General features: G+C 39.9%; 1 long non-coding RNA gene across 1 annotated transcript in view; it reads left to right on the forward strand.

The window, feature by feature from the left end:
- The window catches only part of LOC309843933, a 248714-nt gene extending 245788 nt beyond the window's left edge, over positions 1-2926 (forward strand). Inside the window, exon 3 of the long non-coding RNA XR_014300420.1 lies at positions 1976-2926. This is a non-coding gene — a long non-coding RNA (uncharacterized lncRNA). The remainder of the gene's footprint in view (positions 1-1975) is intronic.
- The last annotated feature ends 8938 nt before the right edge of the window (positions 2927-11864 follow it).

The raw sequence follows: 11864 nt of genomic DNA on the forward strand, positions 1-11864 counted from the left end.
CCAAGAAAAAGTAAACAACGCATGGCTTTGATCGTGATTCCTCTGTTTAATATCCATATCAACATCCTTAAAGATCTGGCTATATTCTGTATAGAATGTACTGGAAGCTACATGCCTAGTGGGAAGTTCCTTGACAGGTAACTAAAGAGCTGACATCGGGAGCATACACTTTGGAGCACTATAGCGATTGTGAAAGGCAGATAACTATTCAGCCTTGAGAGTCCATTTTCCTTTTTAAACAGCATAGACGCCGATAGCGGTCGGTCAAGGTTACATTTTTACACGTTTGGCGTCTGTCTTCAACTACAGCATATAAAATGCCCCAGACAATGCATGCTTAAAATTGACAGTAACAGAATTTGGAGAGGGAGTAGTGATTGTGCCACTAGATTACAGAGGCCGGCTGCCTTCCAAAGAATTCACATTTGCTCAGCATCTGGGAGAGTTTAAAGCTTATAGAAAGTGGGAATGGATGTTGACAAAGGTAGAATAATACACATCAAGTTCAAAGATAATACAAACAAACCCCTATAACTGGTGATATTTTATGTGCAGAGAGGCCTTCAAGGAGAATGGTCAGAGGCAAGTCTGCACACCCTTTTGGGTGTCTAGACATTTGGAAGGAAGGAAGCACCAAGTGTTCCAAACCTGTCTCTCCTGCAGTGATTGAATTTGGCTACAATGACTTAGCCTCTGCCTTAAGCAGAACAGCTCATGCTTCCTCTCCCTCTTTCTCCGTGGCTACCTAAGTTTCAGAGTTCATGGTTGGGGTCAGGGTATAGTTATAAACAACATTTGACTCCTGTATAAAAACCAAAAAAGAGCCCGGTGATCTTGAACCTTAGCTAAATGTTTCCTTCATTTAGGAGTGCCCTGTCTTTCCTGAGCTATCAGCCTTCAGGTTCTCAAACCAGATATACCTGGTGGAGACAGCTGACCCCCACCAGTGAAGCCCCATAAGCCTTACTCCTGAGCACATTTGAAGGCAGGGATTTCTCTTGAGTGTCTGAAACTTTTGCTGATTTCTCCCTAGAAACCCAAAACTAAATCCTAGTGAAGAGAAGATGGCTTTTTCTCTCCGTACTAGATATTTGGATAGTGGTGATGATTGATTGGTTGATGATGTCCATTCTTGGACTAGTTTGACGCCCTGTCTCCAAGGTCACCTTTATTTAAGGGTCAAGAGTTCAATTTGGGTCTTGAAAAAGAAACAATTATTGGTATATATGTACCCATTACAAAGAAAGTGTAAGGGCCTCCCATCACTTAATTCAATTGAACTAAATGAGATGAAATTTTATAGCAACAGTTTTAAATTCACCTGCCACCTACAAGTTTTCCAAGAATCTTCCAGGACAGCATCTACTGAAGAGAGAGCAAGGTTAACAAATAAAGGGGGGAAAAATGAAACAAAATAAAACAAAACAAACAAAAAAAAACCCAAATGGTCACTTTGGGTCAGACTATCTTCTGCCAATTTTTTTTTTTTTTGGTTTGTTTTTTCCTGTTAATCAGGGAATTTTTGCAAGATGGCAGTTACTTGCTAAACTCAAACTCTGAGAGATTAGGAATGTGCCCCAAACACATAATTTTCTGTAATCAAATATGTTTGGTGTTAGGTTCTTCAGTATCACTGCTTGGAGCTTCCTATTTCTTGGGTTTATTATGGCCAGTTCAGTGAGGTCATCAGTGTGGAAATTTAAGAATAAATTTATTTACAAGTGTGTGTTCACTGATAGCTCTGGCTTCATAGAAGGGATGCTTGGCCAACCTCTGACATTCTAGAATTTTTGTTATCCTCCCTCTGGGGGGCCAGGCTGCCTGGGGCCCCCACCTGGCTCTACCAGTAGAGCAGTAGCATAGTGTGTGTATTTGTCAGGGTCTCCAAAGAAACAGAGCCAAGAGGATGGATGTGCATATGGTACAAAGAGATTTATTTTAATGTATTAGCTAACACAATTTTGGAGGCTTACAGAGTCCAGAATCTGATAAGGGAGGCTGGCAGGCTGGAAACTCAGGAAAGAGCAGCAGTTCAAGTCCAAAGGCAGTCTGCTGGCTCTCCCGGAAGACCCGGTGCCGTAGATTTGTGAAGAATCGTGAAGGCGGTCTGCTGGCAACCTGGGACTTCTAGACCAGCTCTTATTCCATTCAGTCCTTCAACTGACTGGATGATGCCCAGCAACATTACGGAGGGTTATCTGCTCTACTCCAAGTCCGCCAATTCAAGTGTAAATCTCATCCAAAAATACCTTCACAGAAACAACAGTCATGTTGGCCGGAATATGTGGGGACTGTGGCCCAATCAAGCTGACGAATAAAATAAACCAGCATGGTGACCTTAGGCCACTTACTTAACCTCTTTGTGCCTCAGTATTCTTGCCCATAAAATAGGAGGCCTTCAAGTCTGGGCACAGACTTCACAGGATGACTGGGAGGATTAACTAGGTTGACTTCTAAGTGAAGAGTGGGGAACAGTTCCTGCACACAGTAAGCACTTTATTACGGATCGTTGGAAAAGAAAGGAATTTTTGAGATATCAAGACTACTTTGAGATCCAGAGAAGTGAAATGACTTGCCACAAATTGCAGAGTGAGTTGACATCAGAGATGAGATTAGAATTCGAATGTCCGAAATAGCCATCGGGTTGACTATTGGAGACCCGCTTTGCTGCTGTGTTCTTTAGCTGGGTAATTGTTGCAAGAGTCTATCAGGCGAAGCATATTACTGCTAAAATTTAGAATCCCTTCATGTTTGAGATGTTTTTAAAATAAGTCCCTGGTAATCACTATTGCAGAAATGTGTGTTCGGTTATTTATATCTTCAGGTTATTGAAAAATACCTCTCTTGTCTACTGGATGATTCATTGAACTTCAGATTCCTTTATGCTTCTGCTGTTCCACATGAGTCATTTGACTCCCTTGAGACAGACTGAGCTAATGCTAACACCTGGTATTCCCACAGAACCTGCCCTCTAAGGTTCAGTGAGAGTCAGGGTACAGCTAATTGAAAAGACTTGCATAGTTTGAGCTGTTCTGTTTTTTCTTTTCTTTTTTCTTTAAGGGTCTGATCTGCCTCCATTCTAGGACTGCGGAGAAGATGCAGAATTTTGTTTCCTTCCTGTCAAAAAAGTTACTTGAGGGGCGCCTGGGTGGTATCTGCCTTTGGCTTGGGGTATGATCCTAGGGTCCTGGGATCGAGCCCCTGATCAGGCTCCCTGATCAGCGGGGAGTCTGCTCCTCCCTCTTCCTCTGCCTGCTTGTGCTTTCTCACTCATTGTCTCTCTCTCTTAGTCTATCCAATAAATAAATTAAAATAAGTTGTTCTATCTAAGATTCTTTGTTAATGTTTCTCAGAGTGAATTATGCTAAGATTAGTTGGATTATAATTACTCAGAAGGCTCGACTAAAAAGTAAGGGGCACCTGGGTGGCTCAGTGGGTTAAGCCTCTGCCTTTGGCTCAGGTTGTGATCTTAGCATCCTGGGATTGAGCCCCACATCAGGCTCTCTGTTCCATGGGAAGCCTGCTTCCTCCTCTCTCTGCCTGCCTCTCTGCCTGCTTGTGATCTCTGTTGAATACATAAATAAAATCTTTAAAAATAAATAAATAAATAAATAAATAAATAAATAAATAAATAAATAGTAGAGGTAACTGTTCAGCACTTAGATCCACTGCACTTGAACGTCCAGTGGTTGGATCCAAAAAACACATTTTTTACAAGTTCCTCATGTTGACTCTTATGCCACAGAAGCCTGAGAATTGCTGCCCTATATTACTATGCTTTTGCTAATAAACACTGCATCCTGGAATTTTAAAGCTGTAATCGTGACTTGTAAAGTTCCTAGGTTGATCCATCGCCACTTGTTTAATTACGTTGCATTCTACATTGCTTCTGGCTGAAAACAGTTTGGTGCTTCTGCATTAATGAAGTGTGGCTGTGCTTACATACTGTCTCCTGATCTGAGCTGCTGGCTTAGTAATTCTTGTTAGCTCTGCTTCATAGGAGCACTAGGAAACATAGTGCTTGCTTTTAATGCTGACTCTTAGCATCCATGGTTTATTACATTTAGTGCTACATTTTTAACCACCCAGTATAAAAGTTTCCATTTTCAAAGCACATTAAATATCAATGATATTCTGGACTGAAGTCATTACTATCCTTAAGAAAAGATTTACTAAATAACTACTTTTGAAGGGCTGGTTTGTATCAGGTAGAAATATGCATGTGTAGCCATTGTTGCTGAATGTATACACCTACCTCTTTAAGTCATGGAAATTATATAAACTCACATGATTATGTTAAGGAAAGAAATCATTGCATCCAAAGGTAAAATGACACAGAACCCACTGGGCTTGGTTCCTGACTCCTACCTGCCCAAATGACAGTAAGTAAGATCAAGAACAATCTTACCATTAGGGGATGTTTACTACGTGGCAGGTGGGGGGTGGGAGGAATATGCTAAGTACATTCATGAATTTATTTACTCCTCCAAAGAGTCTGTAAATTCGATAATTTTCTTTGTCTCCATTGTTCAAAGGAGAAACTGGTGCTTAGGGAGGCCATGTTTCTTTCCCTAGTCCCATAGCTTGTCAGGATTTGAACAGGGGCCAGTCAAACCGAGAAGCCTGTGTTTTAACCCTACCTCTCAGTAGACCAACTTCTTGCTCTGCTCTGTTCTTTTTGACCTTATCCATGAAAAGAGACGCTGAGATTTGGTCTTTGAGAATGTATCACTCTCAAGAGGATTTTGAGTGTACTGCCCGTCCCAAACTGAAAGCAGACCATTAAAGGACTGCTGAGTGCTATGGCCCTGTTGGGGACCCAGCGGAACCATGCTGTAGACTAGCTCTATTACTTGTTTAATATGGGACTCAGTGCAAGTCATTTAATTTCTCTGGGCAATGTTGAAATTGATCATACATTGACCGAGGGGTCTGGAATCTCATCTCTTCAAGCTACAATCTACTGTGATTTTGTACATTTTCACAGAAAGGGCAGAGATCTTCTCGTCAGGAATCATTGGGTTGTAAGGAATAGAGACCCATTCCAGCTTGTTGAGGTAAAGGAATCTTATCATAAAGAAAATGGTTCATCTTATAGAAAGAAAGTTTGAGGGGGACACCCAAACTTCACAGGACCTGAAAAGCTGTCACCGGTCTCCTGGCTCCTTTTCTTAGCCAGCTCTACTTCTGTTTTGCTACTTTGCTTTTCTCCACCTCTGCGGATTGGCTTCCTTGCCTTGTTTCCTCATGACCAGTCAGAGCTGCCCAGCACAGCAGCTCCCAGCACCACCTTGCTTCAGTCTCTGGGTATCAATTCCAAATTTCAAGCTGAGAGCCTGTCTAACTGGCTGGGTGTGGGTCACACGTCCACTACTGATTGAATTTTCTGGACAAAATGGATAGGATGGGATGGTTTGATACTGGGCACTGTCCATTCAAGGAAATGACTTCAGTAATTTATGCAGAAATTAGACAGCCTTCATGAGAAATTGATAATGAATCTTTAATGGATTATAGAGCGAGACACTGTTCGACCTAAGAAAAGCAACTGCATTTTTGAGTTTCTTTTTCTCATCCTAATTTTGTGTCTTTTGATCCTATCTTGTTCCCATTCTTTCTCAATGCCCTTGTATCACCCACCATCCAGTCTTTCCATCTCCCTGGTTTCCTTCCTTCTTCTACTCATAAGTTTCTCATTTATTTGAGGTACCCATGGGCAGATTTTCAAGGTAGAGCAAAACAAATCTAATCAAGTAATTCCTACCTCGAGTCAAAGTCACTCTTTGCGGAGTGATGACTATGTGTCAGACACAGTGCTAAGCCCTTCACATATATTTTTTATTTACTCCTCACAAGAGAGTCACCAAATAAACATTATCAGCTTATTTTTCCATTTGAGAAAATTGAGGTTCTGTGTGGTTAAGTAGGCTATGCAAGCTCACACAGCTAGTAAATGTACCAGCTGGGATTCAGATCCAGCTTCCGGAGCCTGAACGACTGTGGCCGTGGCTGCTGTGGTCATGATATGCCATTCCAGGTGGTCCTGCAGCTGCCTCGCATTGACCCACGAGAGCTGGGGCTGGGGGGCTTTCAAGAATTTTGAAAGCTAGTTATTAAACACAGCTAGTTTGAAAATTTAAATTATAAAAACTTATAGTCAAATTAAACAAAGATAATAAATATTCAAAGCTCATCGTAATTATTTTACTGTAACCTACGCACATTAGCTTCTTTACTTCCATCATAGGTGTATGATGGAGATATGATAGCATGGCGAATGGCTTGCTACCGCACCCCTCCTCTCAATTCCGCGTCTGTGAATGTCATGCTGGTGGCCTAAAATCAGACACTGGAAGAGTATTTACGCTACAGAACTTGGCAAATGCCGCATCTGAACACACTGACCATCTTTTTCAAATGACTAAACAGACAGCTGTGTGGCCTACCCAAAATCCATCTGAAGGCTGAATGGGCCATCAGTGTCTGACCTCTGCCTTAAAGAAATGCATCTCTAATGGATGAATCGTCCACTGCCCTGAGAGTGCTCTGTCGAGAGTAAGCATTTGACATAACCATACATCTGGTCAACCATGATCACCTTCAGGAACCACCAACAGTTTGCTGGTGAGACAAAAAGAAGGGAATCAAATTCGCCCTCACTGGTGTTTGCGGTCGCCTAAACTGAGGACCCTTGAAGGTCCAGCTTAGGTCTCCTGTCCCACACAGCCTGCTATTTGTACTGGCCAATGTAGAGCCACCACAGTCTGTGAAGAGCTGGCGTGGCTCCTTGACTGTGGCACCAGTGAGCAGGGAAGAGCAGACCCAGACATTCAATTAAAGTGCACTGGCACTTTTTATGCATTCCGCCTTTGCATCTGTTTGAGACTTTGTTTATTCATTAGTGTCTTCTTTGTAGGTCAATGGGAAGCCAGAGAGAAGAGGGTCTTACAGCTGGAGGAGATAAATAACGTGATGGAGTGTGTGGGTGGCCATTTAAGGCTGCTCTCTGGGATGAAATGATGCTGGTTTCTTCTGTTGTCTGTAGAAGTAGCAATTATCCTTCTCTCTTTGACTGAAGCAGTTATTTTGGGGGAAAAGCTTTTAAGTCTTTTGACTAAGAACATTTTGGGTACCCTGTGGTTGGTTGGCTATGTTTAGATCACTTGCTCTGTGACCTCGGGCCAATCTCCCATCCTTTCCACTTCCTTTTGTTAAGCTGAAATGTTAGAGTGACGTGTCTAGATCCTGGATCATGGAAACAGAAAGGTTTTTAAAATTTTTGAGCTTCTAGAAAATTATTTAAATTCTTCAGTGTAAACTCCTATGTATTTATTTAAACAATTACCCCATTTATCGCTAATTTATTTTGTGCCTTGAGCACTGCATTAAATCCATATTTAAAATTTTATCCATATTTAAAATCTGCATTCAAAATTTTAGTATAGGAACCGCACCCTTAGTTTCCTAAATGATTTTATGTTCTGCGGATCTGTCCCTGTTCTTGGAATATCGTTTGAAGTGTAGACCTCCAGAGCGTTTCCTTTTTTTGTGGATTTCAAGAAAGTTTTCTCACTTTACCTTGCCAGATGAGTTTCATCAGCAAAAAGGATTTATTGAATACTCTATTTTCATTATAATGTCAGTATGATTTGTTGTGAGGAAGAATCTAGGGGACTCTTAAACAATTGTCCTGCCCTCTATAGCCAACCACAACAGTCTACACAGAAAGACAATTTCCACCCCTTCCCCTTCGAAAGCTGGGTATCATCAGAGTCAAGCAATGATAGATATAAATATAAATGAGAAGAATCTTTCTTTACCATTCACTTAGCTCTCTGGAAGACTTTCAGCTCTCCATCCACTCAGGATAATACATTGTAGCAGGCTCCCTGTTCACAGCGAGCTTGCCACCCTCTAGGATATCTGCAGTTGAGTACTATGCTGTCTAAGCATGTCTGTTCCACATGTCAGTGGTACTTGTTATTAAAAATCACAAAATTAAATCAATAAAATGTGGGAGCATAAAGACAGGTGTGGGATTTTGTATGGAAATGAAGCTGATTGCTTTATAAAGACTTAAGTATAAATGGCTAGAAACCATCGTTAACAAATGAAGTATTACCAAACAACAACAACAATAAAACCCCAACCAAACAAACAAACAACAACAACAACTTAAAAGATTAGGGAGGAAGAACACAGAACTAGGAGGCTTTTACACTCAAAATATTTGGAAGGTTCTTGCTTCACTTTATTATTTTTAAAGATTTTTATTGATTGATTGATGGCGCAAATTGGGGAAGAAGGAGAGAGAGAATGTCAAGCGAACTCCCAGCTGAACTTGGAGGCTGACACATCGCTCAATCCCATGACCCCTGAGATCATGACCTGAGCTGAAATCAAGAGTCAGACACTTAACCAACTGCTCCAGCCAGGTGCCCCTGCTTCACTTCAAATGAACCCAAACTGGGAATCAGGGAGGATGCATTAGGGATGTGTTATATGAAAGAGAGATGCTGTAAAATTCTATTAGCAGACACTTCATTTAAAAAAAAAAAAAAGAAAAAAAAGGCTTGGGGCACCTGGATGGCTCAGTCATTAAACATCTGCCTTTGGCTCTTATCATGATCCCAGGGTCCTGGGATCAAGCCCCACATCGGGCTCTCTGCTCAATGGGAAGCCTGCTTCTCCCTCTCCCACTCCCCTTGCTTTATTTCCCTCTCTCTTGTCTCTCTCTCTGCCAAATAAACAAAATCTTAAAAAAAAAAAAGATTTCATTCCTTCTAAAAATAAAAAGATAAAAAAGGTCCTATACCAAAAGTTTATGAATTAATATATAGCTTTTTAAGTTTTATATTGGAATATTTATGATATATATGTATCATGACTATGATTCTTTCCCTAAGCTTTCTTTCATTCTTTCTTTTTTTTTTTTTTTTGGTAGTTGATGGACCAGTTAGCTACTACTGGTCAATCTCATCAGATTAGAGAACTTCTACTATTGAAAATTTGGAGGAAAAAGAAATCAGTTAGTTTCAAAATAGTTGGAGGATTGACCTAAAACTATTGGTACAATTGTATCACTTCAGAACAGGAAAGCAACATTCTTAGATAGAGAAAAAACATACAAAGGGGAGGAGAATGCAAAATTCAGGCCATGAGAGGTAAAAATCTCTGTAGAAGATTAAAGAGAGGGGAAGAAAAGGCTGAGAAGAACATTTAGAAAAATCTTGGAGGAGCTAAGGGATCTGATTTTCGGGAGTAGGCAATATTGAGCCACTGACTAATTTTGAACAGGACAGTGAAATTGTTTTTAAAAAGTATTTTAAGGAGATTTTTCTGGTAACAGTGCAAAGGATGAGATGACTCCTCGATGGCAAATATATATATATATATATATATATATATATATATATATACACATACATATGTATATATATATATATATATATATATATATACACACACATATATTTTTTGGGGGGGGTGCAAATTAGATACCTGTCTAGTTTCCCAGAACACTGTCATGAAGAATACAGGATGAGGCTGGCTGTGGGAAGATGGGTGCCATTTTCTGTTGGTAATGTTTGCCATAGGCAAAGAAAAAGAGGCTGTAGTTTCTATACCTTTCATTCATTGGCTCTGGGTCAGATTAAGGTTGAAGATAGTGGATGGAATTTTGCCACTGCAATAGCATGAGACATGATAAGGAAGGTATGAGAGATATTTTGAAAATAAATACTGATTTGGTTCTATGGATGAAGTTGAGTGGAATTAAAAAATATCTTTGAGTCAAGCAAGAATCTTTGCCTTATTATTGACATAAAGAAATCATTAAAATATAGTCATCAAGAGCACATAATTTAGAGTAAGACAGACTTCTGTTCAAAATCTAGACCTGTCATGGGCTAGCCAAATAATTTGAGACCTCCAAAATATTAAAATTACAGGAAGTATTTAAAGCGTACTGTCTATCACAAAATAAGTACCGGGGAAATAACATTTATTGTGTTTAGATTGTGGTCAATGAAAATCTGGCTTCAAAAATATTTTACTAATTTTTGTCTCATTATGTACTGCTTTAAAAATAAAAATCCATAAAGTTGTTGTTCTAATAGTTGGGATTTTCTAGCTTCTTATCCCCAAAATAAAACTGAATTGACTGTAGATTAAAAAGAAATTATAATCCATATTTCCTGGGCTTCAGAAAAGAGGCACCAACATTTGTTTTTCTACGAGAAACTAGAAATTATAAAATCCCCCTCTGTCTAGACTGCTACTTGCCCACCATTTAAGGAAATTATCAAAAGCTTTGTAAATGAGGGATTATCATAGCTATGAAGCTATGGTCTGAGCTGCAGAATATTGCTACACCCATATATAGGCATCACAATCTAGTCCTCTTCTATCTCTACCCAGTGGGCAGTGATTGCTTGGCAATGCACATGAAAACACTGGGCATCCATTCACAGGATTTCCTGATTTGTTTGTGAGAAGCTGTGATGTTCATTTGCATTCAGGTTTTGGCAAACTCTTGGCAGAGAATTTCTTCACAAAAAAAGTACAGAGCTCTTCATTTGGCAGAACTCTTTAATATGTAGGTTTGTATTTCCTGTCTTCTACTTTTCTTTAAAAAATGTTGTAGAAACACACATACCCGTTCATTAAGCAGTTTGAAGCAGCAATCTGTATATTTCCAAACAAAACATTGCTTTACCAACATGGTTGATTGTTCCAAACAAAGTCTCTCTGCTGAATTCTACCAACTGAAATTTGAGACTGAAAGCCAAAAAAGTAGACTTTGACTAGCTATATAGTTTGTTACTTCTGGCAGAGAAAGACAGCAAGCAATTTTAATCCACTGGAAACATCATGTCTTCATATTATTATTTTCAGATCTCCTGTGTTGCATGGAGAAACCTGTTCAGGGTCTGAAAACCCTAGAATTGATGTCTTTTCAAAACCGATTCTTTCCCGAAAAAATTTCCCCCTGAATCCACTTGGAAATGGAGAACTTTGGGGTTCATTGTAAAAGCAATAAAGCTGTGACATATTAAATTATATATTACTTACACCAATGACTAATCATTGTGGTTATCTCTCTTACTGTTGATTATTCACACACAGCCAACTCTGAGTCTGAATGCGTTAAAAGACAAGATCGAAAATTCTGACATTTGATATACTATTGCATGGAATGAAATATCAGTTAACCAGCTAAAAAAGGTCCATTCGTGGCATGGAAATTTGAGAGACTTTCTGCCTTTACAATGTGAGCAGAAGGAAATCCCAACAGAGGATGTTCCATTCTAAATCCTCTGCCCCCAGCTTTTCAAAGGGCCCAGAAATTGCACCCAGCAAAGATGCACTGTCAAAATGATTTAAAAGGAGGAAAGAAAGTTGCTAGAGGGGAATTCATGTTCCAGATAAAAGAAAACAACTTTAAGAGGTCTTTGCTGGTGGCCTATGTTGAGACATGTAACAGCCCAGACGGCTGTTTTTCCAAGAGGTTAAATTTCAGAAAGAGGAAACAACAGCAAATAGGCTGCCAATTTACTGAACAATGTCACAACCGACTGGAGATGTGTTCAAAGTAAAACTACTGACTTACTGATTCTTGGGTCTAACATGTTCTTAAATATTAACACTTCTTAGGAAACTTTAGAGCTTGTGTGTCACATTTATGACTCTTGGTAGACAAGGCTCTATGCAAACAGACTGGTCCTCATGGCAATGCTTCGCCCTGTAATTAAGCCCTGTGGGGGAAGCCACTGTGAAGTCAACCTTTGATGCCTGAGCAGCCCCAAAGACACAGGCTGGAGTTCACACCCGCCCCCCACTTCTGCATGGTGTAGATTGAAGGG

The sequence above is a fragment of the Mustela nivalis genome (assembly GCF_964662115.1).
Source record: "Mustela nivalis genome assembly, chromosome: 11".
Lineage (NCBI taxonomy): Eukaryota > Metazoa > Chordata > Mammalia > Carnivora > Mustelidae > Mustela > Mustela nivalis.